Below are 27,081 nucleotides of genomic sequence, written 5' to 3' on the forward strand. Positions count from 1 at the left end.
GGTGAAGTTCGTGTTACCTGTATTTCGCCACAATCAAAAATTCTTAAAAAGCGCATCATAAAAAGTAAAGAGCTCCATTACACAGTGTCTAGTTGCAGCAAGGGGAATAAATAAACTGAGATCAAAGACTCCGTGATTAAATAGTAAGCTTGTCAATGGTAAAGAGAAGTGGAGCATTATTTTTTCTTAAGTGCTTTCTGATGAGCAGCTCAGATACTAAGTACTGAGCACTTACGTACAAAATGGCAGAGGCAGCCATTTATAAAAGGCTTCACAATCTTAAAATACTTTCCAGAGAAATGGCACAGCTGTTGATGAAGCACAAATCACAAATTTCTAGAAAATAATCTCAAACTACAAACTCCTTTGAAACTCCATTGTTCATATACACGCTCATATAAGCACGTGTATCTTCAAAGACCGAAGGCAAGTAGTGGTTGGCCTATCTCCTTAGTATAAGCAGGACCAGTTAAAAGAAAACTATCACCCAAGAAATGAAAAGCCTAGAGTGTCTCTAGTTATATCTAGCTTGTTAGTTGTGTCAGACTTGTATTCATTGCCTTTTGAGATGATTTTGGCTTCAAAGAAATACTCCATAGCAACGTAAAAATGTCCCTCATGGTCAATTGCCTGACTAGAATTCAAACTAATTCAGTGCTCATTAACAGAATTTTTTACTCCAGGTGAAGTCCCCAACTTCTCGGAGGCCTTTGATTCTGACATCAGAAACTACAATTGTATTTGAATCCTTAACTTTTCTCCTCTGGCACAAAAATGAATCCAAATACATAATAAATTATAAAATTATAAATAATAAATTCAGTCTAGAACCACTGCCAGAACTACACAGGCATGGTATTTTTATTTTCAAGTTCATTTTGATGCCATCACGTTATCAGTGGGAACCGACTGAAACTGTTGCTCTTTAGAGGAAGATCAGCTGCTTCTCCTTGATGAACATGGAAGAGATCCAATGTCAGTACTCTTTAGTCCCCACAATTAAGACAAGTCTAGTAGAGAGAGCCTTGCCCTGGGCCCCAGTGGAGGTTTATAAAGTACAGATGACAGACGACCTGGTTCTGTCCCAGGTGAAGGACGACTCTGGGTTTAGTTAGAAAGTTCTTGTTGATCAGTCCCCCCTTTTTTTTTAATGTCATCCATTTGGAACAGAAAATTTTATTCCTTATACTTCTCGAACCATGACTCACGAGAGTGAAATATCTACATTTATCTCTAAAAGCTGGGTGTTAGATAGGAGAGTGCTATTCTTCAGTGAAAATGTGTCTCTATCTGCTAATTTCCACCCCATATGTGAATTTCCTGTCTGGAATGCCTTTAATGTTGGAGGAGGAAAAAAGCAGTGAGTTGAAAGATGACCAAAATAATGTTCCTAGTCTGAAGGAAGGCCTTTATTATGTTCTGAAAGAATTTCTCTTACATATCTCTTTTTAAAAAAGTAATGGTTTTGGTCATAACCCACTTCAGACACCCAATGGGTTCTATTTGACTTAATTTTTGGTTATTTTTCCCTCAGAAGTAGGGCAAATACATATGGTAAAATATAATTAAATATATTTTAATCTCATAAGCAATCACAAAGCAATAAATGAAAATATAAAGAAATAAACTGGACCAGTGTTTTAAATAGAGTTTATAGCTGAGTTCTTAATTAGCCAGTGTGCAGGAATGTCAAAGTAATTTCAGCTCTGATATGTTGAGATATATTTTGGTACATTAGGTTAGAGCTAAGAAACAGGAAACCTGACAGCTCTGCTTTTTTCTATATATTCTCCAATTCTATAATAGAAACCCATACACCAACTTAGAAATTACAGAATAGAGGACAAAGTGTAAATGCAGCCTCTTTCTGACACACACAGCATGAAATTCTATATAGCTATCCCCAGAGGCTTAAAGTCATGTTGGTTTACAAACCTAAAATCTGTGTTACTAAAATTGGTTTTCTGAAACACAGTTAGGGCCACTTTCTATTCTTTAAGCCCAGCTGCGATTCATTTCTGGGTAGGAAATGAATGTACATCATCAAGTTGTAAGTAAGAAAGTCTCTATCCCTATTTGTTTTTCAAACACAAAGTTAATAAACACCCCTGCTTTTTGCTAATTTTCTTGTGTAAGTTACAGTGGGGTATCAGAGGAAGGCTTAGAGAATCCATTAGAACCCTGGAAAAGCAGGGTAGTCTGGTTTTTCCCAAGATAATATGAGTGAAAATCCTGCATATATGCAGGGGTAAATTAAAATTAAAACTTAACACCTATTAATGGTTTCCTGAGTGTCAAGCACTATCGTAATCCTAAACACATTACTAAATTGTTTTATTTAATCTTCTCAACAGTACCATAAGGTAGTAAATATACCATTAGCATCCTCCTTTTACCAAATGGAAATTCCAACTAGCTGAGTTCATGGGGCAGAACTATAAGCAAAAGGCCAAATCCAACAAAATTAAGTAAAGCAAAAAGGCACCATCCAGGAGGTCAAAGGGAACGGTCATGAACAAGCTGATAACTGGACAGAGCTCATCTCAGGAATGTTACCCAGCCTGGGTCACAAGGTTGGTGCAGATGTGGGGTGACTCAGAACTCAGGATGTCGTCAAGGTAATGATGAAATTCACAACTTCAGGTACTCTCTGCCCTTAACCTTTTCCTTGCCCCATTTATCACTGGGGCTTTGTATTGGTATCCTTAAGAAATAGGAGAGCGATGGGCATATATTTTAATCATTTCTCTCGTATGTATTACTTCTAATTTTGAAGGAAATTAGTTGGTGTAAAAAAACCCAGCAACAAATAATCCACCTTGGAAGTCACTTAAACCTAAATCTGAGCTACAGTGAAGGCTAAGACTACCTTTGCATTTCTGCACTGCACATCTGGGACGCTCACTAGCCATTAAAAACTCAGACCCATGCCGAAGGAGTGAACTAAACTCCATGTGTTGATACAATAACCAAACACTTAAGTTGATCTCTTAGTTAAAACATGTCAAAGGAAAGCAAACTCCAGAGCTGTCCTTTAAAATTACAAGAGAATCTGATGTCACAAGGGCCAAAACTATAGACTTATGGCTTCAGATTGGCACAGAAAATAACTAACAGTCAGCAACAATAGAGAGAGAACTTCACTGTGTGTAATCGGGAAAATTCTGGACAAGAATTATTTCATGGAGTGTCTGCATGTTGCGTCATGGTTGACTCATAAGATGTTGCTATGAATCACATTTCCCCGGTGCCCTTGTCATTGTCCTTTCATTCCCTGTCCGGTAAAAAATGTCAACCTTAAGAGAATTTAATGTGAGGCATCAGGACAATGTTTGACATGTCATGGGCCTGCAATAAATGTTAATTACTTTCCCCATCATTTAATTTTGCAATTCTTAGGTAGTTCTATGCTTGTAAATTCCAAGAGAATAGTAGAACATGGGCTCGAAACACACAAGCTCTACCATCAGGCCTGAGAAGCGCTGTAATTAAAAGAGTTATTTAAAAATATTTTTAAATGTCATCAAGAAGATTTTTGGTATGTGTGTTTCAAGCTTGCTCCTGCTGACTGGGTGTATGTGGAAAAGAAGCTGGTGCATTTATATGTTGTCACCATTCTGTCACCATGCTGCTAATAGTAAATTAGTCTACTTCAGACTAGTCACCAAATCTGCTTCCTCCAAATTTGAGCTCATACGAGAGCGACCATAGAAGAAATACTTCATCTTCCCACTACCTCTTTCTTTGTTCCAAGGAAACAAGGGAAAATCCATTTCAGTCATCAGGATGAAGACAGAACCCAAATTCTGCAGTTAAAACTCATTTACTGCCTATTAATTACGTGAAAGGCAAAAAACTTGATCTACGCCTTATCTCAGCTAATAAGCTAAACGTCAATTCCTTAGGAGGGAAGGTAACACTGTCAAATGCCTCCCCCCACCCCTTTTTTTAACTTTCTGCAGAAGAATTTTTTTCTTTTATAAAGTACCAATACTTTTAATACTTTGAAGGTCCTAACATAGCATTTGAAATCTCCCACAGCTGTCCCAAACTTATTCCCCCTATCTTATAAAACCAAACTTCTGTCTAGTTCATCAATCCCACTGGGCTATAAACAAATATTCCAGAAGAATTAAAGTCCTGCTTTTTGATGAAGAGAGGAGATAAAGGGTCACTCTAGCACTGTTTGTTGATCAAAGCAACCTGGGATGGGAAGTGGGAAGCCAGAGGGAGGCCATGAAAGATTACAGGAGGGACCAATGGCGGTGTATTCTCTAATGGTTCTCTTGGCCTCACCTGCCAGGAAACTCCGAGCCCACATCCACACCCACCACTCATGACACTGACCTCACAGCCCAGTTGTGAGCTTACACTACACACTCATTTCTGATACAATGTGCTTTCATTTACTGGCAGCTAATGACTTTTCCTAATAAATGATAGTGTGTATTCATGAACTTTCATGAAAATTCCAAAGGTGTGTTTCTCTAACATCTTCAGGCGCAGGAAGGCACATAAAAGAGCAACTCCACAGCGAGGCAGGCAAGGGGAGGTGATGGGCTTTGGCCTCAGAAATAAGTACATGAAGTAAAGTAATAAATGACCTAAAAATCAGGTTTTAATTCTTTCTCCAAAGCAAGTATTTTGTTGAGCCTTAAAGCTGACAAGTACTTTTTTTTTTTAATATTTAATTTATTTATTTGAGAGAGAGAGATAGCAAGAGAGAGAGCACGAGTAGGGGCAAAGGAAGAAGCAGGCTCCCCGTTGAGCCAAGAGCCCAACATGGGGCTCGATCCCAGGGCCCTGAGATGATGAACTGAACCAAAGGCAGACGCTTAACCGACTGAGCCACCCAGGCTCCCCAAGTATTTTTTTTTCCCTTATAAAACAAAATCCTGTTTACAAGCTAATGTTAGATTCTATCTATTATCCATCTATCTATCTATATAAAGAAAACAATGTGATCCTATATATCACCACTATAGAAACCTAAAAAAATGACTCTTGAGCACTTAAATTTTACATAAAAAATTTCTTCGGGGGATTAAGGGCAAGAAATCATTTGCAAGATTATGTTGTAATCAACATACTCTAATAGAGATGATCTCCCCCACAAAGTTCTTCCAATTCTTTTTTACTTTCGCTCTAGGAAGGCTGTCAAGGAACATGGAAGATGTTTCTTAGCCACTGAAAATCATCTAAGTCATATTTGTTTTGTACACACAACCGCCAGGATACACAGGGGTCGAAATCACCTCTATACAAGCTGAATTCAATCCAGAATTTCATTAAAAAACAATTCTTGCAAACTCGAATGTGATCAGCTCATCCAAAACTTTCCTCTTACACACTTAAATTTTTCTTACCTTAAAACAAACCAATCTATCATCAGCATAGCCTCCTGAATTAAAATTTAGTCTCTCATTTTGAGAAAATAAAGGCAGAAAGGCAGACAACAAAATGTCATTTAGAAAAAAAGTTAAATTATGAATCTTTTAAGACGTGTCAAAAACAAACCACCTAGCACTCAGTATGTCGTCTGCTAAAAATGGCAAGCACGCTGAGCGCTGGTCCCAGCTGTAAATAATTTGCTTAAGACTCTGAGCAAATCATCTTCCCCTCTGGGTCTCAAATTTCCTACTCCGTAAAATGAAGATATTTAAAGTTTAATTTTAGGGGGGGGGGGGGGGGGGGATGTGTGTGTATATGTGTGGGTGTGTGTTTTCTGAATGATACTAACAAAATGCTACGTATGTGAAAAATGTGTTATGATCAGTATTATGGACTGAATGTTTGTGTCCTCCCAAAATTTGTTAGGTTGAAGACTAAGACTGATTAAGGAATCTATTTCCTGTATACAAAAAGCATTTATAGGGGCTGTTGGGTCGCACAGTTGGTTAGGGTCCCACTCTCGATTTCGGCTCAGGTCATGATCTCAGGGTGGTAAGATGGAGCCCCGTGTAGGGCTCCACGCTCAGTGCAGAGTCTGCTTAAGATTCTCTGGCCCTCCCCTTGCTCTCTCTCTCTCTGAAATAAATAAATAAATATTTTTAAAAAAGCACTTGTAAAACATAAATAAACTTGCACAATGTGGAAATTATTTTCTTGCCATCATCCCCACTGCCTCATCCAGAACTAGCTGATACCAACGGTGTTTGCAAATCCTTCAGGAACACTGCTCAATGTAAATGGAGGATCTGCCTTCTTTCTAAAGCAAAATTATACTGTTTCATAGGACACTAACACTAAGCGCTTAGTCATGTGTGGCCTCCTGACAAAGTCTATTTTGTCTGCCAGAAACCAGCTTTCACCCACTTGCTACGGGTGAGAAAAATGATCTAAGCAGTGATTAGATTCACTTCTTCTTCAGTAAGTGCTAAAATTCTCAAGCTCCTATCCACAAAATCCTTCATACCCGAGAGCTGGCAAGAGGTATTTAAAATATACAAGGCAATTTTGCTTATGCCTAGGCTGATCTTCTCATGGAAAAAAAAAAAGGATCTTCAATTTTATGGGAAAAGGTGGATTTAATTCCTGAGACAAAATAAATATTAAGATGGTCCAGTATCATAAAAAGGGTCTAAATTTTGCCAAAGTTGAAGGTTTTCACTGAGGACTCATTCTCTTTTCCTTCCTTTGAGAAGTCTGAAGAGTTTAACCATAAGTACTGCTATCATCAATCAATTATACCACTTACTTTGGGTAGAACCATTTTTGTTTGTCTTTAATTGAGCACAGAAATATGGAACATTTCTTCCAAGGAAAAAAATTCAATTTGTTCATAAAGGTCCATATCTTTTCTAGATTCTCTTATAGGTCCAGAACTTCATTAAACAGTTTTATCTAAGACATCTCTCATGAATAGCTTTTTTTTTTTTTTTATCAAGGGATAATTCATTTCTACATTTATTGTCATGGAAAAGCTATGCAAGAAAACCAGGACATATCACCATTTTAACAAAGCTATCAGAAAGCAACATTTTACATTTTGTTTGGAGTCTGTTAGTTGAGAAAGAGTTCAGGCCAGTTACAAGTATTAAATGCCAACTCTGCTTTGGGAATATCAGCATGAGGTCACGGTGACTTTAAACACAGTAAGGGCAAAGATTCATTACCTTCACGTAAAAGAGAGCAAGAGCGAGAGCGAATGAGACAGGCAAGAGAGAACATTTTTCGTTTTGAATAAAGTCTCCCTCCACCTTCCGTAAAATGCTGCTTCTGAAAATCTACTCCTCCATCAGATCTGATCTCTTTCTGCATTGTTTAACTTATGGAAACTGAAGCCAAATATGCTCTCCTGCAAGCTTCTCTAACACCTTCAGGGCACGTAAGAACGAGAGTATCTAGCAGTCCACGATTTGTAACTCGATGCCATTGTGCACCAAAACTACGGCAATGGCTTTCTCAATCAGGAAGCCCATTAAAATAGTTTCTCTGTTCTCTGGTACTCAGAAAGGAGCCCAATCTGGCAGACGCCAGTTGCTGTGGTGAGTGGAGCCCTTGATCTGACTTAGTGCTCAGTAGCCTCCGTAGTTAGAAGACCGTTCTCCCTCTTCCGGAACTGAGGTTCTCAAATCCTATATGGCTGCTACCAAGTGAAAACACATGGCTTCACCCCAACTGCCTTTGATTTCAGTCAAGAAAACTGCCAGTGTTTTAAAACAAAGGCAGGCACAGCCCTACTTACCTGGAGAGCATCGATCACTATGTTAGCCATGATGGAGTTGTTCCTACAGCTTCCCAAACTTGTCGGGTTTCTGCGAGCTATCATTTACACTTCCCTGTCTTTAGTCCCTGAAATAAAACACTCACTAAATAGTCTGGCTGGGTGCAGGTGAACAAGAAAAGGAGAAATGTTGAATCAAAAGGAGTTCTGAATAGAAGAAACCATAGCATTGTCATGACCAGCTGGAAGATTTCAGTCCTTTGAGGCAAGTCTAAGGAACCAGCCACCCCAGAAGAGTCCTTCTGGAGACGTGGGTCATCCCAACAGCTTGCTTGCCTTTTTTTTTTTTTTCTTTTTTCCAGAACACTCTTCTCACCCGCCTCGTCCCACTGCCGTCAGAACAGACTTCAGTGATGAAAAATGGAGAGGAGGAGGATTTGAGGATTCTGCGTGTTTTCAGGGTAGCACTGAGGAGTCTGCTTCTATTTACTACCTGTGTTACCTGACGAATTCCTCTTTCCCAAGCTTCACTTTCTTCCTCTATGTAGTGGGGGACCCTTCATATCTATTTTTCTGGTGCTTTTAAAAAAATTTTAAATTGAAAAACTTTTTTTTTATGCCTCATGGTTCCCAGATTATTTTTTTCATTGTAGCTGATACACAATGGTACATTAGTTTCAGGTGTACAACATAGTGATTCAACAAGTCTATATGCTATGTTGTGCTCACCCCAAGTGTAGCTGCTGTCTGTCACCGCGCAATGCAATTAACAATACCACTGATTGTATTCCCTATGTTATACCTTTCACCCCTGAGACTCACTCATCCTGTAACTGGAAGCCTGTATTCCCTGCTCATTTTTTACCTATTTTTGCTCATTTCCCACCCCCTCCAACCAGCTTTCAAGAATCTGTCCGCATCTTGGTGGCAAGCAAAATTATTGGTAGTTAAATGTTAATATTTATCTTAGCCCACGTACTGAATTTTAGATGTTTTAATATGCAGAGAATCACCACTTGTGATTTTTGAATCTTTATTTCAGTAGCGCTGTGCTGGTTATATCCATTAGTGATGCCCAAGTCTTTGGAACAAAAATGCAAGCCCCAATTACAGTATTGTCCCTCTTCATAAAATGCAACCTTGCATAATGACATAGTTTCCAGGCATTGACTACCTCAAAACCATGGGGGATTACATGCACTGTATTCTTTCTACAATTACTACATACTCCACGATATCACCCAATTCCATTTCTTACTAGCATATTTTCACATTTTTGTTACTCTGTCAGTGAACAACAACACAATTCTAGGACAATGGAAATCAGTGGTATACTTAACTGGTATATAAAGCCAAACAAAAAAAATATGACTAATATAAAATTTCTCCCATATGATCCAAAAGTTACTATATTTGCAACTTCACATGCTATTCCTATTTATGTCTTCTTTTTCTGCACTAGTAATATCTAGGCACCTCCTATGTAGGACAGTTTGAATCATACAAAGGTCCCATCCATTACCAAGTTTTTATTTTGAAAATGCAAATCTGGATTAACTAACCATTTCACCTAGAACCAGGAGGAAAGAGTTTTTAAGGATGATAGCAAACAGATTACAATGAAGAAGACGACCACCTATATAGCAAAACAACACGAGTACGCCACAGTATGCGTCAGAGATGGGACTGCTATTCCTGGTTTGACTGCTGCTTCATGATGTGATTAATACGAAACAGTCTCTTTTTGATTTTGTTTCCATTTTATAATCAGAAGAAAATACATCTGCTTCACAAGGATGCTGAGAATGAATCAATGTTTCCTGACAAAGGTAAATGTATGGCCAGAGCATATGAACTGTATCCTCAAACAAGCAATTGCGAATTCAGGGCTGCAAAGCTTCAACGGCTTTATAAACAAAGCAATCCATTACTGATTTTTTTAAAGTAACCTATAAAGACAGAACCGACTTGTGAATTGCATTTGCAGACAAATTCTTCACCAGACCAACTGGGTTTATAATGACTCTGGCCACAAAAAAATCCAAGTTATTGGCCAAACCCAGCTGAAGCAAACTTTAGGGTAAGAGAAAAGGGGCTAGGGGGAATGACCTTTTAAGAGAGAATTTACAAAGAATGAAGAAACACAACAAATTCAAAAACTATATTCAATAAGAAGAGAGGAAAGAAAGCATTTGGTTATGTCCAACAATTTCTAATATCAACAAATGACTGTTCCTTTTCTTTTAAATAGTCATAATTTTTATTCTAAGAGAAAAAATGAAATAAAGATCCTGTAGCCTACGTGCATTTTTGGTATTCCTACCATAGTGTGCTTGGCCACAGTGATTTGCTGTGAGGTTTCATCAATGCCTGATGATAATTCCCATTGTTGGAATTATTGTTCTCAGTATCTGGTTCAGTCAAAGCTTCTATTCAGCAACTGTAACATCACCACCATGGAGGGGATGGGAATGTCCTTTGGGGAGGGAACCGTAGCAAGAATTGTCAACCTATGTCCAAGTTTCTAAAACATTTAAGACAATTTATTTCCTTGTCCTAACAAAAAGCATTGTGAAAGTGTACTATAAAAATGTGCAAGAAATATTTGGAAAAAAGGATAGACACACTCATACTTCTACAACCCAATTTTCCCAAAGAGTTTATTAAGAAGAGTTGGATCTACAAAATCAGAAAGGTCTCTGATACAAAAGAAAATGAACCACAAGTGACCTCTCCATTATTCTCCTTCATGAAAGTACAGACTAGCCCTGCGGAAGCATCCTCAAGCTATCTTTGGAGATCTCTCATCAAAAATCCAACAGGTAGGGGCACCTGGCTGGCTCAGTCAGTGGAGCGTGCAACTCCTGATCTCAGGTTTGCGACTTCTAGCCCCACATTGGGTGCAGAGATGGCTTAAAAATAAAATCTTAAAAAAATAATAATAATTCAACATGCAGAGCGGCCTCAAGAACTTCAGATATTCAGAAATTATTCAGAAGAAAAACAGACTTGATTTTAATGGGAAAAGAACTTTTTTGAAGTACACACAAGTGTAAGAAGTCATGCACAGGGACAAGTGAACAAAATGCCTCCTCTACTCTAGCCTGGCAGGAGAGAGACGACACACAGAGACAATTAAAATGAGAGGAAGGGAAGTGTCAGAAGAGAGTGCAAAACAACAGTTTTCCCCAAAGAGATAATCTTTGGTTGGAGTCGGGGCACCAGGAAAATTTTATAGAGAAGATGGGGTCTGAGATGGCAGAAATATTGAAAGTACACACAGTACTTACTCTGCCTAGGACTCTTACTATTTAATTTTTATGTGTATGAACTCATTAAACTGTCTCATCAATCCCAGGAAGAAGGAATTATTACTACCTCCACTTTACCCTGAGGAAACGAAGGCAGGCTGCAGGTAAACAGCTCACCTAGGATGATTATATAATCCCTGGCCTGGACATGGTGTTGAACCCAAGCACGCTGGCTCTTACCTGAGGTCTCAGCTACCATGACAAACGGCCTTGAAAGTTGGCTACGCTACCTGTAGATAAAGATGGGAAAGTAGAAAGTACGTATGTGAAAAACAGGAAGGTCCAGTTGAGATTACAAGAAAACCCTCTTGAGATTTAGGAGATAGGGGAGGATGTATTTACCTGGAAGGAGGGATGATGGAATATAAATCTATAAAGGTTGTCTAATAGAATGGTGGTATTTAGGTGGCAGAAAGTAGAAAACAAGCTCTTAAAAGGAGCTAGAAAAGAAGGGAAAGTGTCTCAGAAAGCAAAGGAAGAGAGGATTTATAGGAAGCAGCCTGGAGGTTTTCTTCACTACTGCGAAAGGTTAAGAGAGATAAGGACAGAAATTGTGCAATTCGATCTGGTGACGAGTTGTCAGCTGCTGACCCTGGAGTGACCCAGGTAGAGGGGTGAGGACATATGTCTCTTAGGAAGGACTCAGACAGTGTAGGAAGAGCCAGGGACCATCCACAATGGTCAACATAAAAGAGTGTTGTTTAAGTAAAGGCAAAAGTCAAGACGAGAACTTGCAATTTTGTCAAGACGAACTTTACAAGGACTGGAAAGAATTGCAAATACATACGGGGAGGTGGGAAGAGACAAAGAATAAAGAAAGAAGCTAAAGTAGAAACAAGAAGGAGAAATCACTGATAGTTAAGGTTCTGGAAGACTCAGAAAGTCAAAATCAAGTATGGTAAAGCTTACTTACTACAGAGATGGGGAGAAAGAGAAAGGAGTGAGGGCAAACAAATCCAAGTCCAACAGTGTGCCCGGACTCTGCATCCACATCACTTTCTTTCAAGTGAATATGGTCAACTCTGATTTATTCCGGAACAAAGATTTGCTAAGATCTCTCTATAGCAAATGTTAAATCATAAGCATTTGAAATAGTTGTTTATCTTTTTAGCATTTTAGGTCTGTATTTGTCTAGTCATCTTATCACTTAGCTTCTTTCTTATTACAACATTTAGGATTTCTCAAGTGCGAGGAGGAAAAGGACAGACATTTCATCAACTAAAATGCTAAAGGATGAACACAGTGACCTCTAAACCTGGAGAGGTCTTACTGTGAAATGATTTGATGGGCAAAAGTAAGGCAAATAGGCTCCCTGCATTATAAAAGGGCTTGAGATAAGGGAATGCACAGTTGGTCTCTAGATGCTAATTCTCCATGGAGATATAAAAAGGACTGCTTTACTACACTTATTCTTTCCTGATCATGCAATCTGGTCTTGGGTCTTTAATAAGCCATCCACCTGTGGTATTTATCAGTAGCATCCTTGCTTAGCTCTTTTATATTCTGTTGTATTGTGTAGGGAGTTTTAGCAGTAAAACAGACCTAGCCTTACTTGAGCATTGACCTAAAGCCTTTCTTCAAATTTATTCAACATATATCTGAAAACCCCAGAACAAAGATTTTTAGGTTAATTCATGATGGATTCTTGATAAATATTGCTGACTTACTACACACTGAAACATGCAATTTTCAAATTATAAACTTATAAAATGAAAGAACCATGAGTGTAAATTCAATTATATAAACTCAGCTTTCACTTAGAAGTAGAAAGAAGTATGCTAAATTATAACTGAAATGCCATTCCATTAAATGAGACATGGCCAAGTTCCAGAGATCATCCATGATGGCAAATTCTATGGCGCTAGGACTCATCACATAAAGAGAACACACAAATCACTGCAATAATATTGACCAGGTATCTTTGAAGTTGCTATATGCACATTGTAGAAACCAATTTTTCAAAGTCTACCTCCTATCGATTCTATAAAGTTTAACCATAAAACCGAATTGATGGTGGTTCTATAAATATAACAGAGGACAGTTAAGCTTGTCTTTGAATATAAAGTTAACCAAATGCAGGCCTTATGCAGAGGGCTTTTTTTCCCTCCCGTTTAAAACATCCTGCCACATGCAGCAAACACTATCAGAAATCATGTATTATTCATTCTCGTCAATAGTTAAGTACGTTTTCTGAGTTGGCTGTGTGCTTATATCATTATTTATGTGCACTTAACGAGTGGTCCTTTCAAAAAGCCCTATTTCCAGCATTCTGACATTTGACTTTATAGGAATCACCTGTTCTTTTAATTGATAAAGCTAGTAAGTGAACCACAACCAACTCTGGAAATGCAAGCTAAGATCACTCCTGAATCACTCTTCCCATCCACAGACCCGGGAAACTAGTATGTCCTATCGCTGCAACTAATTTAAGACTCTCGAGACAGAATTAAATAAAGCACAGGGGAAAAACAAAATAAAAAAGCCTTCTAGAAGCTGAGATATTTTTGCAGCTTACTGGTGAACTAGACAGACCATCCTGGGCTTGGAGCCATAACAGACTCATTCAATGTAGCCCACTGGACACTGACTGACTGGTAGCCAAAGAGAAGGGAGGAGGGCCACCCACTCAGGGTATAACCGCAGTTTTATTTCCAGTATTTTCTATCTCCAATCATAAAGGGCTGGTTCACACTTTTTATGACCACTTAAAATTGCCACATATTGACATTTTAATGTATCCTTTGGTTCTAGCATCAATAGTGAATGCAGTATTTCCAGTCCTGAAGCTAGTTCATATTTTAATCATTTTCAGTGGAAACCATTCTAAAATATTGTATACATGTCCTTGATTTTTCAACAAAGAATTTGCTTTTTGTCTTGGTGTTAGGCTTCGCGCAAAACAAATCAGGGTTTAGTAAACCTTTCCTGAATTAAGAAAGAATATTAAATCCACAGGTGAACAGGATACTCTGGGTCTATTTTCAAGAGGCTACTGCAATGTTGAGTTTATTTATTTATTTTTAAGATTTTATTTATTTCTGACAGAGAGAGAGAGAGCACAAACAGGGGGAGCGGCAGGCAGAGGGAGAAGCAGACTCCCCACTGCGCAGGGAGCCCGACGCGGGGCTCAATCCCAGGACCCCAGGATCATGAACTGAGCTGAAGGCAGACACTTAACCGACTGAGCCACCCAGGAGTCCCTGTAATGTTGAGTTTAAACAACATAGTGCAACATTTAATGTCCTTTGTAACCTAGCACCGCCCCCTTACAAATGGCAGTGTATCTCCCGAAATTTCTCCACCCACCCCAAGCTGTCTGTGTTCCCTAGATCTTTTATCTCCAGACTCTTGTGGAGATAAAACTGACCTTTCCACAAACTGACCTGGTAAAGCTGAAGTCAGTGGCTCAGGGGTCACTCACTGAGCAATACAGACAGATGGAGTCGGCAGTGACGAGTCAGTGAAGGTTTTTGCATCATCTGTATAAACTGAAAAATGAAAATCCCAAAGACCAGCGTGATTAGGACCCCTAGCTGGGTCTAACGTAGAAATAAGGGTGGACAGAACAGGGTGGCGTCAGCCCCAAGGAAGACTCAGCAACTACTGAGCCATTTTATCTGAGTTCTCTTTGTGCTAGCAGAATCACAAATACATTAGAATTATCAGGACTTAATCTCCCACCCAGAAACTCCCCAGCAGCCAATTGACCCCACCTTCTCTACTACCCCCCTTATTGCCCCCCACCCCACTGTGCCACTGTCTAGCCACAGAAGGGGCAGCTCCCAGAGAAAAGCAAGGTTCCTGACCCAAGAGCAGGTTTTATCAGCTGCAGAGAAGCCCCCAGGCCTACACCACGCCTTAGGACGTCCTTTGTTACTCCAGCAACTTCTGTCACAGGTCGGGGAAACACAGTCCAGTAGCCAGAGGGCTCTGTAAACTCCCTTCTTTACTTAACTCTTCAATTGTGGTTCAAGGTTTGCAACCCTCCCTCTGAGACAATACTGTTTTCAGAAGCATCCATTTTATGTCATTAGAAAACAGGTTTTCCTCTTTTACTTCAAATGGACTTTGATGGCTGGGCCATGAGTCTTGAGCCCTGATCCGATATATTCTGTGGAAGAAAGCCCATGGGCAATGGGGTCAGCAGACCAAGTTCGGCTATGTGAACTTGGGCAGGGAAGTTAGCCTCGGCAAACTCAATCTCCCCTATGAAAGATAAAAAAGGGGGTGGGGGGAGCTTGTTCATAGCTTTAACTGGAGTATTTGCAGGACACAATACAGTCTGGCTCATGACACAGAGTAGGGATTCAGGAAATCTTCATTTACCTTCTTTTACCTTGTTAAAAAGAAAACCACAGGTCCCAAATTGAGTCACTTATGCTAGGCCAAGTCACCAAACCAGGGCTGAACACCTAAGCTAACTGCAGTTTCAACCTCCCCTAGAAATGTGGGGTTACCCAGTCAGCCAGGAATTTTCTGATCAGCACCAATGAGGTAATCTGTCACATGGGCTCTCTCCAGCCTCAAAGGAAGATGAAGTAATCCACAGGACAGGAGCCCCTGCTCTCCCCGCAACTTAGGGAAGGTGACCTTGCCTGAAACAATCCTCTTTCCTTTTGCTAATAACTTTCTTGCCCCCTCCTTCCTATAAAAACCTCCATTTTGTACAATTCCTTGGAACTCCCCCCTTCTTGCCAGATGGGATGCTGCCTGATTCGTGAATAGGTTGATAAAGCCAATTAGATCTTTAAAATTTTGTGCCTAAAACCACTTCTCTGCCCTGTTACTAGGTAACCTTGAATTTTAAGATTAAGTAAAAGACAGGTGGATCAAAGTACTACATTCAAAACAGGCAAACGAATGGAAATCGATTCAATTATGATCAAAATAATCATTTTCCTTAACATTTAAATCCTAGGTTAAAGCCTGCAATAATCATTTTATAATCCGTAGATTTTAAGAGCAAGTAAATGTTACTAAAAGTGCAAAATCTTACAATGATAAGAACAGATGCCTCCTGCTGAGAAAAGATGAATGCCAACTAGGAACACCAAATGACTAAGTGAGCCCAGTATATAGCGGAAAATGTTCCAGAGAAAAATCAAAATGTCTTTAAAGCAACTTCTGGGAAAGAGAGAGTGTTTTCCAAACTATATTTCCATCTTACTTGCTTTAGGTAGATTGAGAGGTTGTGTGTGGCAAACGGCCACGCATAATACTCTGTTTTGCCCATTTCACCTGGAGTTCAATAAGAGTTTTAAAATGGAAATATCAATAAAACCTTTCTCCTAGGAATATTTTATTTTCCATCTACAGCTATAAAATAATATATTCGAACACAAAGTAAGAGAATTACCAGATACCCTTCCTGAATCTTAGCATAACATTCAGGCAAGAAGTCAGCCATTTCTCTATTTTTTCCCCATAGGTTAGAAAAAAGCAAGTCAAGAAAATAGACTGCCCAAGCTTCATGAGCAGTTTTCTTGGAATTAGGGAGCCACTGGGGAATGAAGGAGTGCATTCCAAGCCACACCAAGAGCACGTCGGGACTCGCCAGCTGACCAAATGCTAAATACCATCCCAATATGCGAATGTAAAACCAAGCACCTATTCAATGCCTCAGGAGAGCCCCTCTCCAGGTGTTCAAGCCACAAAAAATTCACCCCAATCACGTTCCTTAGAAAAGGAACTAACACCATTAATTGCATGATTTTGTGAACTTGAATCTTTAAGCAACATGTGTTCAACTGGGTTTGAATTTCACTATGGCCGATGTGGAGACAAGGTAAAAGAAATACAGAAAAAAATGAAACTTCCTTACAATTTACAGCCCCTCGACAAGGGCTTGGGATAGGCAGAGTGACCTTCCTCCAGGAACTCAAGTGCCTCCACGTTAATACTTTGCTAAGGGCAAAAGGCAACCTTAGCTTGACATTAGGCCCGACCTCCAGGATCCTGTCAATCTCCTTTAACGTATGAAAATCCCTTTGGAAACTTCCTTTATTTCCCTCCCCACACGCACAAGATCCATGTTAGCAATCATCCTCCACAAACACACGGCTCACATCTTCCATACATCTGAAGGTCTCACGACTAAGGTTTTACTAGACTGTAGTACACGACCCCTCAAGGTCCTGGAAACCTTGCTTCCAAATTCCTCAGAGACTTGCACTATTCCTAAACCCCTCCCAACTTGCAAGTATATAATCAGTCACTCCTTACACCACCAGTGCAACTTTTTCTGCCCACGGGGCCTGTCCCCGTGGCTTTAACAAAATGACCCTTTTTGCACCGCAAGATGTCTCTCTTCACAATTCGCTCTCAGACTCCAACATTTCACATCGATGGCCATGAATAGCTGTTTATGTCAAGCTGTTTTTTAATTCCCCAAGGCCTGGTTATTTCATTTTTGGTATTAGTGACTATCATTGTATCCCTCAGGTCTATAATTTTTAGACCTTTGTACAAATGTGCAATAATTGTGTGTGTATTGGATGAGATTGTACTGAGCACTCAAAAGCACTTTGAGAACGGCCATTTCTTTCAGAATCGCCACCAATATCCAGGCACAGTCCTAGGTTGACTCCGAGTTCCCAGAGGTCTCGCTGGTCTACATCGCAGGAAAACTATGCCTCTTAAAATGGTCAAAGGTAACAAGCAAATGAATGCTAGCCTGGGGCCTGGATTCTGACAGTGTGGCTTAAACAATTTTAACAAGTACACTAAAATAAAAAATCAATTATTTTGCAAGAGTTAGAGCAGAAAATGCAGAGGCAGTGGCCCAAATCTTTCCTAACGAGGCTTTCTGGGCTCTCCTAGGGATGCCTTTCAAATTTGTTGTGCACTGTCTGAGATGGGGAACAAGGTGGGAGCTGCTAAAGTGGGGTGCTAAATAAAGGCAAGGATGGGAAGTCAGGCTGATCCCAGACACGTGAGCATTCACTCAATTAGGCACAAATTCCTTCTGATGAACAAAGGATCCCATCCTACGCACTCAACCCATGTCTTCTATGTGGGGTGTCTGCAGTTCCCTGTCTATAAGCCTACTCCGGTCTGGAGGACATTGCCAAATGGAACACACAGTGATGGGGTGAGTCTTAAGCAATCCTGAAGTTTTGACAGATGTGTTCGAGGAGAGGTGTACTGTCTTAGTAAGAAAGTCAAAGGCAAACATACTGTCCATTTAAAACGGAAGGCAGAGTGACAGAGATGTATTTAAGGTGACAAAATCGATCTGACTGATACAAGTTGGCAAAACTCAGCCTCAGGAAAGGTTCTGAGACTTCCACTACTCACTCCTGCCACCGACCTTGCATTCCCACAACTTCCTACCCGGTAACACCATCCAGAGTAGTGGCTTACAAACTGCAACACTTCCTGATTGACACTAGGCATCGGTGTTGGGTAAGAGATTTCAAAACCCAAAGCAGCCTTAGGGTGACACAGTACCACGGATTCCACAGGACTCTTAGACGTAAGGAGAATACAGAAGAAAAGCTGGGAAAGTAATACTCAACTATGACTCATGAGTCGGTTTTAATGGAGAAAATCCTAGCGAACTTATTATAGTATTAAGTGGGCAAATTATTTTACTATGTCATGAACATGAGACCTAAAATAGATTAAGTTGAATCAAAGGGAAAGAGAATCTTGGTTAGGACAGCACCCCTGACCCCTGGTGACTGGACACCTGGTCCCACACCTCTCTGGACCTACAATGTTCTTCTATAAAACAAAGGGATTGAGCTACTTCATCTCTAAAATTTGAGACATCTAAGACATCGATACAACAAATACCAAGAGAGGAAAAATGTGCAGGTCCAGAACTATTTGCATGTTTGGAACATGGGTCCAAATAAATAAATATATAAATAAAAGGTGAGAGTAAATTACCATGGAAAATACAGGAAAATCAAAGCTATACCCTCAGTCAGTTGGAAGGCTGAAAAGATGTACAGCGTGAACTAACATGACCTAAGACCACCCATAAAAGACGGAGCATTCATTAAAATAAAGATCAGTTGTCAGAACACTGTTACTTTTTTTTATCATCAACTGAAACAGGCTGGCCAAGCATATATGAAATGAAGACATCCAGCAGAGATAGCGCTTTAAGATTTATTCTCTCCACCTTTGGACGGGACCTCTTAGCTAATGTAAACCTGAAATGTCTTCGGAATCAGAACCAAGCATGGTGTATAGTAAAAATTCTTTATTCTAGATCACATGACTCACACTTTGTGACAACTCAAATGTGGGATTTACAATTCAACAAATTAAAATCTGAGAAATAAATGTAGTTTCTTCAAAACTGTCACTGAGTTCTTGCCTATCTACTGAAGATTCATTGCAAATTGAACAGTTTACCGGAATTACTTCACTTTACCTATTCACACAGATTGATTCCACTCGTAACGTGGCTCTGAAAGTAGAACTATGCTAAAATCCAAACGATCCTCTAAGCCAGGCAAAATGGAGTCTTTTTATTTAGAATTAGCGAAACTTGACTGTCCTGCGTGATTATCATAGACTCTTAGGATTCTCCACACCCAGTCTTCTAGCTCCTCCAGCCACTCGAACTTCAAGAGACTTTTTGCACAAGGAGAAAATATTTTATTTCCTGTAAGTCATGAAGAGAGCCAAAGGTCACACAGATACTAGCACTCAAAGGCCAGGAGAGGGTACGTGTGCTAAAGATTCCATCCTGTTATGGGGCACCTGGGGGGCTCAGTCGGTTAAGTGTCGACTCTCGATCTCCGCTCAGGTCATGATCTCATGAGTCCTGGCATCGAGCTCAGCAGGGAGTCTGCTTGAAGATTCTCTCCCTCTGCCCCGCCCCCAGCTCACTCTCGTCCTCTTTCTCTCCCTCTCTCTCTCTCAAAATAAATAAACAAAATCTTGAAAAAGAAAAAAGATGCCATCCTGTACTTACTGCAATGCATGCAGCCTGCCTGGGAGGGACAGGGCACTTTTAAAGAACACAAAAGGTGAACTATAATCATTTTAGCAAAAATTTGCTTTCTCTATTACAAATAAATGAGAACTAACAGCTAAAAAGAATGAGAATCTGCTTATGATTCTTTACAAATTAATTATGCTCATTTGTCATAATCAGCACTGATTTGCATACAAAAGGCTAACGTCCTCTTAGTTTGTTCTTTTATGAGAAAAAGATATTTCTCTCAAAAATCTAGTCTAGGTCACATTACTAAAAACTCTCAGCGAAGGTACAAATAAAAGATTTGCAATTGGAACCTACTGTAAAACTACCACCATGCGAACTGCACTTTACAATGCTTTTCTAAGATAGCTATGTTCATCTGCATAACACAAATCAAGAAACCCAGATGAACTACTGTTGAAGGATTTTTCTGTTCCTTGAAGCCTCCTGAACACACTAGTGGTCTGCTTATCGCTGGGGAATATAAGGCATGAAAATTTGCCAATAGTGTGAGTATCCAAGCCTCCTCTTTCCAGTCTGTAACACCACAGGTGTTATCGGGGTGCAGACTCAAAAGTCCCAGTTCGGTGATCAAGGCTCTCCGCGACTTAGGGGTTGACTTGAAAGATACAGATTATTTTGAGCGATTTGGAAGGACCTTGGTAGCTCAGAATTCTATCAAGACTACGCAGGAGAAAATAAAATCGCAAATAAGATGAGGACTCCGATTTCCTACTTTGCATCTGTTCTCCCAGAACTACTGTCATTACACTTATAAAAGATCATTGCAGAGATAAAGTCAATTTTAAAAACAAAACTAGCTAAATATTTTTTGAGTTCTGGAAATAAGAAAGAATAATTCATTATTTTCACAATTTTGTCAAATGATTTTACTTGCAGGATTAAAAGCAGAAATTGTAGAATTTAGCGTTCTTCCAGAGCAGGGGTCAGCAAACTGGGTCACCTGCTTGCTTTTGAAAATAAAGCGGAATTAGAACATAGCCATGCCCATTCATTTGCACAATGCAGCTGCTTTCATCCCGCACAAGCGGGGTTGAGTAGTTGTGACAGAAATCACATGGCTGGCAAAGCCTAAAACATTTACTATCTGGTCCTTTGGGGAAAAGTTTGCAGATCCCTGTCTAGTCTTAGATAAACACAATTGACCAGTGACTCAGTTCCTACTATCAGAGGAGGGTGTGATTCAAGTCTGAAAGATGCTGCAAAGATAGATCAGGCTCTTTTTGGTTTGCAATATTATTATCAGTAAAGAAGATGGTCACATGGGAATGTTTTAAGATTGGGAAACAAGATAGTCGCCGTTGTCCTCGTCATCTTCTTTTTTTTTTAAATTCTCATCACTTACTCTGTGTATTCTGAGCACTTGAGAGCAAAGAAACTTAGGTTGTAGTATCAATACAGCACTTACCAGGTCAAAAACCTCCTCTCAGGAGGCATGCATGGGACTAAAGCACAAAATCCCGACCAGAACCAATAAATGCACTTGGCTTCCAAGCCCCGGTTCCATCCCTTTCTCCTGCATGGCAAAGAGACAGTTGCCTAACCTCTGTAAGCCTGTTTTTCATATGCATAAAATGGGGATAATAATACCTTTAACGTGAGAGAAGATTTATTGAGAGAGTATCTATTAATAATTAAATGAGACAACAAAGACTTTAGTGCTCTTCTTGAGCAGACAGCGTGGTCTTGTGGTGCCCTTCGGATTATACCACCTAGCCTTCTTTGAAGTTAAAACGCTTGTCTTTATGATGCTCCCATAATATCAAACAATAGTCCAATGGTGAAAGTGAAGCTAAAACAAAAACAAAAACAAAAAACACAGCCATTGGGGCGCCTGAGTGGCTCAGTCGGTTAAGCATCCGATTTCAGCCCAGGGTCGTGAGACTGAGCCAAAGTTGGGCTCCACGCTGGGTGTGGAGCCTGCCTAAGATTCTCTCTCTCCCCCTCTCCCTCTGCCCCTTCCCACCCCTCTAAAAAACAGAGGATAAAAAGAAAACACAGCTATTGTTTCCCTCTAATTTTCCACAGACCTGTCTTTCTCATCTTCAAGCCTCAACCTTCTTCTTCTCTCTTCTGTCCATGACTTCTTTCAAAGGTTCACAGAGGCATCACTGTTAGTTCTCATCACTTGAGCTGTCTTGCTTTTCCTGAGAGAGTCACCCACTTGCACAGTCTCAAGAGTCTTCTGGGATGCTGGGGGTTCCTTTGTCTCGTGTCGACAGCTTACCCACACTGTTCTTTCCTGAGCTACAAATGCAGCCATGCTGTGGTATACCACTGACCCAACACGGACATCCCTTGGGTACCTCAAACTCAAGATTTCCCCAAGTGAGCTCATCACCACCTTTCCCACCTACCTGAACCGCCTCCTTTTCCTGTGTTCCCCAGCCAAGAGACTAGAACCACCATCCGCCCCACTGCCCAGGCAGAAATACTGGGGTTTTGTGGACCAACCTGCACCACCAAGGTATCCAATTGCTTGTGTCCTTCTTCTACTTAAAATAAGTTCATAACTCCACTATTGAGTGCTGGCAAATAAAATCCAATCTAAAGTATTATAGGTACTTCTGAAAAAAGAGAGCTTGGCATTCCAGCAGCCATTTTGATCATGAGGGCAGAAATCAACGTGGAGAATGAGCCTGGCACCTTGAAAACACCACTGAACTGCCACATCAGCCCTGGAGCCCATCTTTGGAATTTTATGTAAAAGAGAATTAAACTCCTCTGTCATTTAAGCCATTGTAATTTAAAATTTTCTGCTCTATCTATGCAAAAAAATCTAATTCTACCAGAGTAAAATTTCTCAAAACCACTCTTTAAGCACCAAAAATTCAGGTTAAAATATCTCAACACATTTGGCAATAAAATTATTCACAGGACTCCCTCCCCACCATCTCTCAAAAACATACATTTCTCAACAATTAGTGGTTGGAATATGGTATCACCTGAAAATACCAAATCTGCTAAATGAATTCACCACATAAAATATTACTGATGCTGTGAAAAATAAATAGTAACAAAAATTAGGTTGATTTTTAATACTGTAAAGTCAATGCAGCTAATGTCACAAAATAGATACATTCGTCAAAGAATACATTTTCTATAAAATGCAGTTTTTATGAAGAATAAAGTGATGTTTAGTCAAGTGGGACAAACATCAAATTGACACTGGTGTATTTTAGTACGGATGGAACAAAGAGCACTAGCAAGAGTCTTAGCAGTAAGTAAAAGCAAAATGGAACCCTCAAAACACATTCAAATGAGAAGCCTTAGGGACAGTCAAAAAAAAAAAAGAGAGAGATCAGACTGTGGGTTTAAGAAAAAGTAATGAAATAGGAAGATGCAAAGCAAAGATATAGAAATGTTAGTATGTGCAAAAAAAAAAAAAAAAAAAAGCCATTTATAGAAAACATTAAAGAGTCTACACCGAAGGCTTAAAAAGGTAAAGAAGCTGTGTGTCACCACTGATTTTAAGTAGGGTTTAAAAAAAAAAAAAAAAAAGATGATGAGAACTGCCTCACCACTGATCGAACAGGACTAAAGAAGTCTCTGGAACTAGTAACTGAATTTGACTTTGCAAATTCCACGTTAGTGAATCACGTCTATCTAGACTTTTGCTAGCCCCACAGCTCAGGAGGGAACAGAAGACCCTGAACTTTGTGACCCAGGGAGATAAAACTCTGACTTGTGGCTACACGCACGCACCCAGCAAGAGGAGCAGACAGCCTCTTACCTTTAATCTTCTTCGGGCTGAAAAACAAGGCTTTGCAAGTCTGATACCTGACATGACATGGTCGCTGGCACAGGTCAGACCCACCCACCAAGAGGTGAGGCAAGGCCAGGCCAGCAACAGGGAAGGTTCCTGCGTCGCGGGGCCCTGCAGATGTGGGGCAAGGGTGTCAGCTCTCAAGGGCCCTGTAAAGTCTGAAAGTTTTGAGATCTCAAAGAAATAAAGCAGAGCCTCCAAAATACAAAGAGACTTTAATGAATAAGTCCTTAAGTGTGGTTATAAACAGAATGCTTATTATGCCCCCCACCAACCTCATATGTTGAAACCTAATCCCCAGTGTGATGGTATTTGGAGGGAGGGCCTCTGGGAGGTGGGTGTTAGGTCACGCAGGGGAAGCCCTGATGAATGGGATCAGCGTTCTTTCTCAGACCAGCCCCAGAGAGGACCTGGCCCCCTCCACCCCATGAGCCGAGGGCAAGAACACAGTCCTCGATCAACCAGGGAGAGGGCTCCTACCAGACCCCGAATCTGTCAGTGCCTTGACCCTGGCCTTCCCAGCCTCAAAGCTGAGGGAAATTAGTATTTATTGCTTAAGCCACTTGCTCTCGTGTATTTTGTCAGAGCTGCCTGAAGGGCCTAAGACAAATGTTTACAGTAATAGTGATGTCATCAAGCTTCTACAAATCAACACATATGGATTTATCAAACACATATAGATTAATGCAAAATACATTTAATTTGAGATGTGAGCGTTTTAGAGTTTAATATGATGTGGTATAAGCCCTCCATAATTAAGAGACGCTAAAACTTGTGGAATGGTGGTATGAGACTAGGAAAAACGTAATCAAGGAGCAACAATATGGGAAAGCACCTTACGAGCTACAAGAAAGCACCACTGCAATGGGGCATGTATTTTTATCCAGATGTTAGGGTGCCATCCGGCCCTCTTATTTAACGTGGGCAACCATAAACATGCTTGTTTGAGGACATCGTGCTACCCTCTCGGCTGAAAGCAACTCACATCCTACAGTGGAACACGATGTCTCCTCGCTTCTGAGTTTGCAAGAACACCTCAGCGACTGAACTTGGTCCTCAAGTGTACGCAATGAGGATGTTCCGTCATAGAAGACACACTGCACTATCCTTATGGTAATGATTACTAAACACCACCATTCCCCAGAGTAATGTCCAACTCGAGCTGGAGATACTTTTAAATGATTCTACTGAAGGGATCCCCCCCGCCCATCACTGAGATACACAGAGCACAGTCAACCACAGAATTAATGCCACATATGCACTGAAGTTCAAAATTTTGTAGTCTTATCCATCACACACGGCAACAGCACATGATAAAAAATAACCTTTTATTTTAAAAAGTATAGCGTAATTGCTTTCACTTCAAATCAGCAGATGAAGGTCCCAACAGAGGCTGCTCTGATAGGCACACCTATTGGTCAATTTCTCCAGGTAACAAACATTGTTAGATAGGATCTTGGTCTTTCCATCACATCAGTTTACAGTGGCTAAATATAAGTGTGTGCCAGACTGTTGCATTTACAGCTGAAGGGAGAATTCCAACAATATGCTACAGGAAACCATCTAAAATATATTTACCAGAAGAAAATTATTTATTTTTATACATATACATATTTTTTTTAGTGAGCTCAACACCCATGTGGGGCATGAATGTATGACCCCAAGATCAAGAGTCACATGCTCTACCGACTGAGCCAGCCACGCACCCCACATTACTAGAATACAGACTAGCATGAAACCATCTGTTCACTATCCCAGGTCTGGAATATCTCAGACCTGTTTGAACTGAAACAATCATAAGTAAGTGAGAACAAGACAAACGAAGACGCATGACCCTAGGGAACTGGCCAGCCCATGGCCAAGACAGCCCCATGGTGGCCCAGATGCAGATCCACAGTTTCTCTGATCATTAATGCCCTTTCCCCCAGAAAACACTGGAGCACTGTTAAAGAGACCACAAAAATGCTAAATATTTTCCAAATCCTCTGCAGTACATTTATCCCCTGATTCTCATAACACAAAGTCTACCAATTCTTTTAAGTTAAATCTGAGACATACGAAGTGGGATTCAGATGGCCATTTTCACGTGCTTAATTCCAGCCACTGTCCTATACTGAAAGAGGTACAATTTCTTAAAATTAACTGAGGAGTTATTCCATCAAAGGCCAGCTTAAGTGCTGGGCCAGGAACTTTATAGGCCACATCAAAGTTGACTCCCAACCATGCACACCTTTTGAAGGAGTATTCCAGATAAGAGTTACAACTTGCAGATCAGAGTATATGGAACACCCACCCACTGGGCAGTCTGGTATTCAACTGTTTCTTCCACAGTTGAATGAAGACACAGTAACATTTACGTTTTTCAATCCCCTGCACCAAACGAAAACATCACTATAACTTACTTGTATGTATGAAGAATCCACATCCTTTAGAGCACCTGTGGAACCCTCCTCAGTCTCTGGGGCCCTGGATCAAAAGCCTCTCAGATCCATGTTTAGAAGTAAGTAAGAATTCAACACTCAGAAATTGAAATGACTTTTATAAGGTGAGACAGGATGACTGAGAGAAGCGTAGGTGCTTCTCTTCAATGGTTACACCAGAGTTCAGATCCCCAGAGACTCTGGGGGTGCAAAAAGGCAATTTTGATAAAGGTCTCTTATGGAAGGGCTTGTAAAGCAAATTGTGGAAATGGGCAATTAGGGAATGAGGCCCCTCTTTCAGATTCCTCTAAGTTACAAATACCCTCATACGCCTGTGTCTAGTTACAGAAACTGAGTTGATCCAAAGCATAGTACCATTTCTCTAATAATAAGTTGTGCTTAACGGAATTCAAATTAAACAGCAATAGTTGAAATAATAACCAGAACCCCATTCTAAATCTAAAAATCCCCTTCAAGTTCACCAGCTTGCATGTAGTTTGGCCCCTGGCTCAGATTTTTCTCCCCTGCCCGTCTAACAACACTGCACTGGAGAGCTACAGATTCGGGGATCTTGGCACTGCCTTGTTAGTATTCACACTTCGAGGAAATAACAGTCCCACTGGCTCCCCAATGCCATCATGGTGGCTCAGTTTTCAACCTAATTTTCAGGGTTGTCGTGGCCACTGTGATCTAGAATTTCTACCTTCCCAAAGGTCTTTTACGGGAAGGGCTTGGTTCTTGTCAATATAGTTGAGACTGTCCTCTGAAGAGGACTAAGCCCGCCCTCAGAGCTGAGACAAGTTGTGGTAATTATTTCTGGCTGAAAGACCTTTCCCAAATACTTTTTTTTTTAAGATTTATTTATTTGAGAGAGAAAGAAAGAGAGCACGAACAGGGGGAGGGGCAGAGGGAGAGAATTTCAAGCAGACTCCCCACTGAGTGTGAAGCCCAACACG

At 40.3% G+C, this 27,081-nt stretch overlaps 1 protein-coding gene across 2 annotated transcripts in view; it reads right to left on the reverse strand.

The window, feature by feature from the left end:
• Positions 1 to 27,081, reverse strand: part of BASP1 (brain abundant membrane attached signal protein 1) — a 52,711-nt gene that overhangs the window by 2,052 nt on the left and 23,578 nt on the right. The gene's annotated exons all lie outside the window — the stretch shown is intronic.

The sequence above is a fragment of the Neomonachus schauinslandi genome, chromosome 7 (genome assembly GCF_002201575.2).
Source record: "Neomonachus schauinslandi chromosome 7, ASM220157v2, whole genome shotgun sequence".
NCBI classification, from domain to species: Eukaryota; Metazoa; Chordata; class Mammalia; order Carnivora; family Phocidae; genus Neomonachus; species Neomonachus schauinslandi.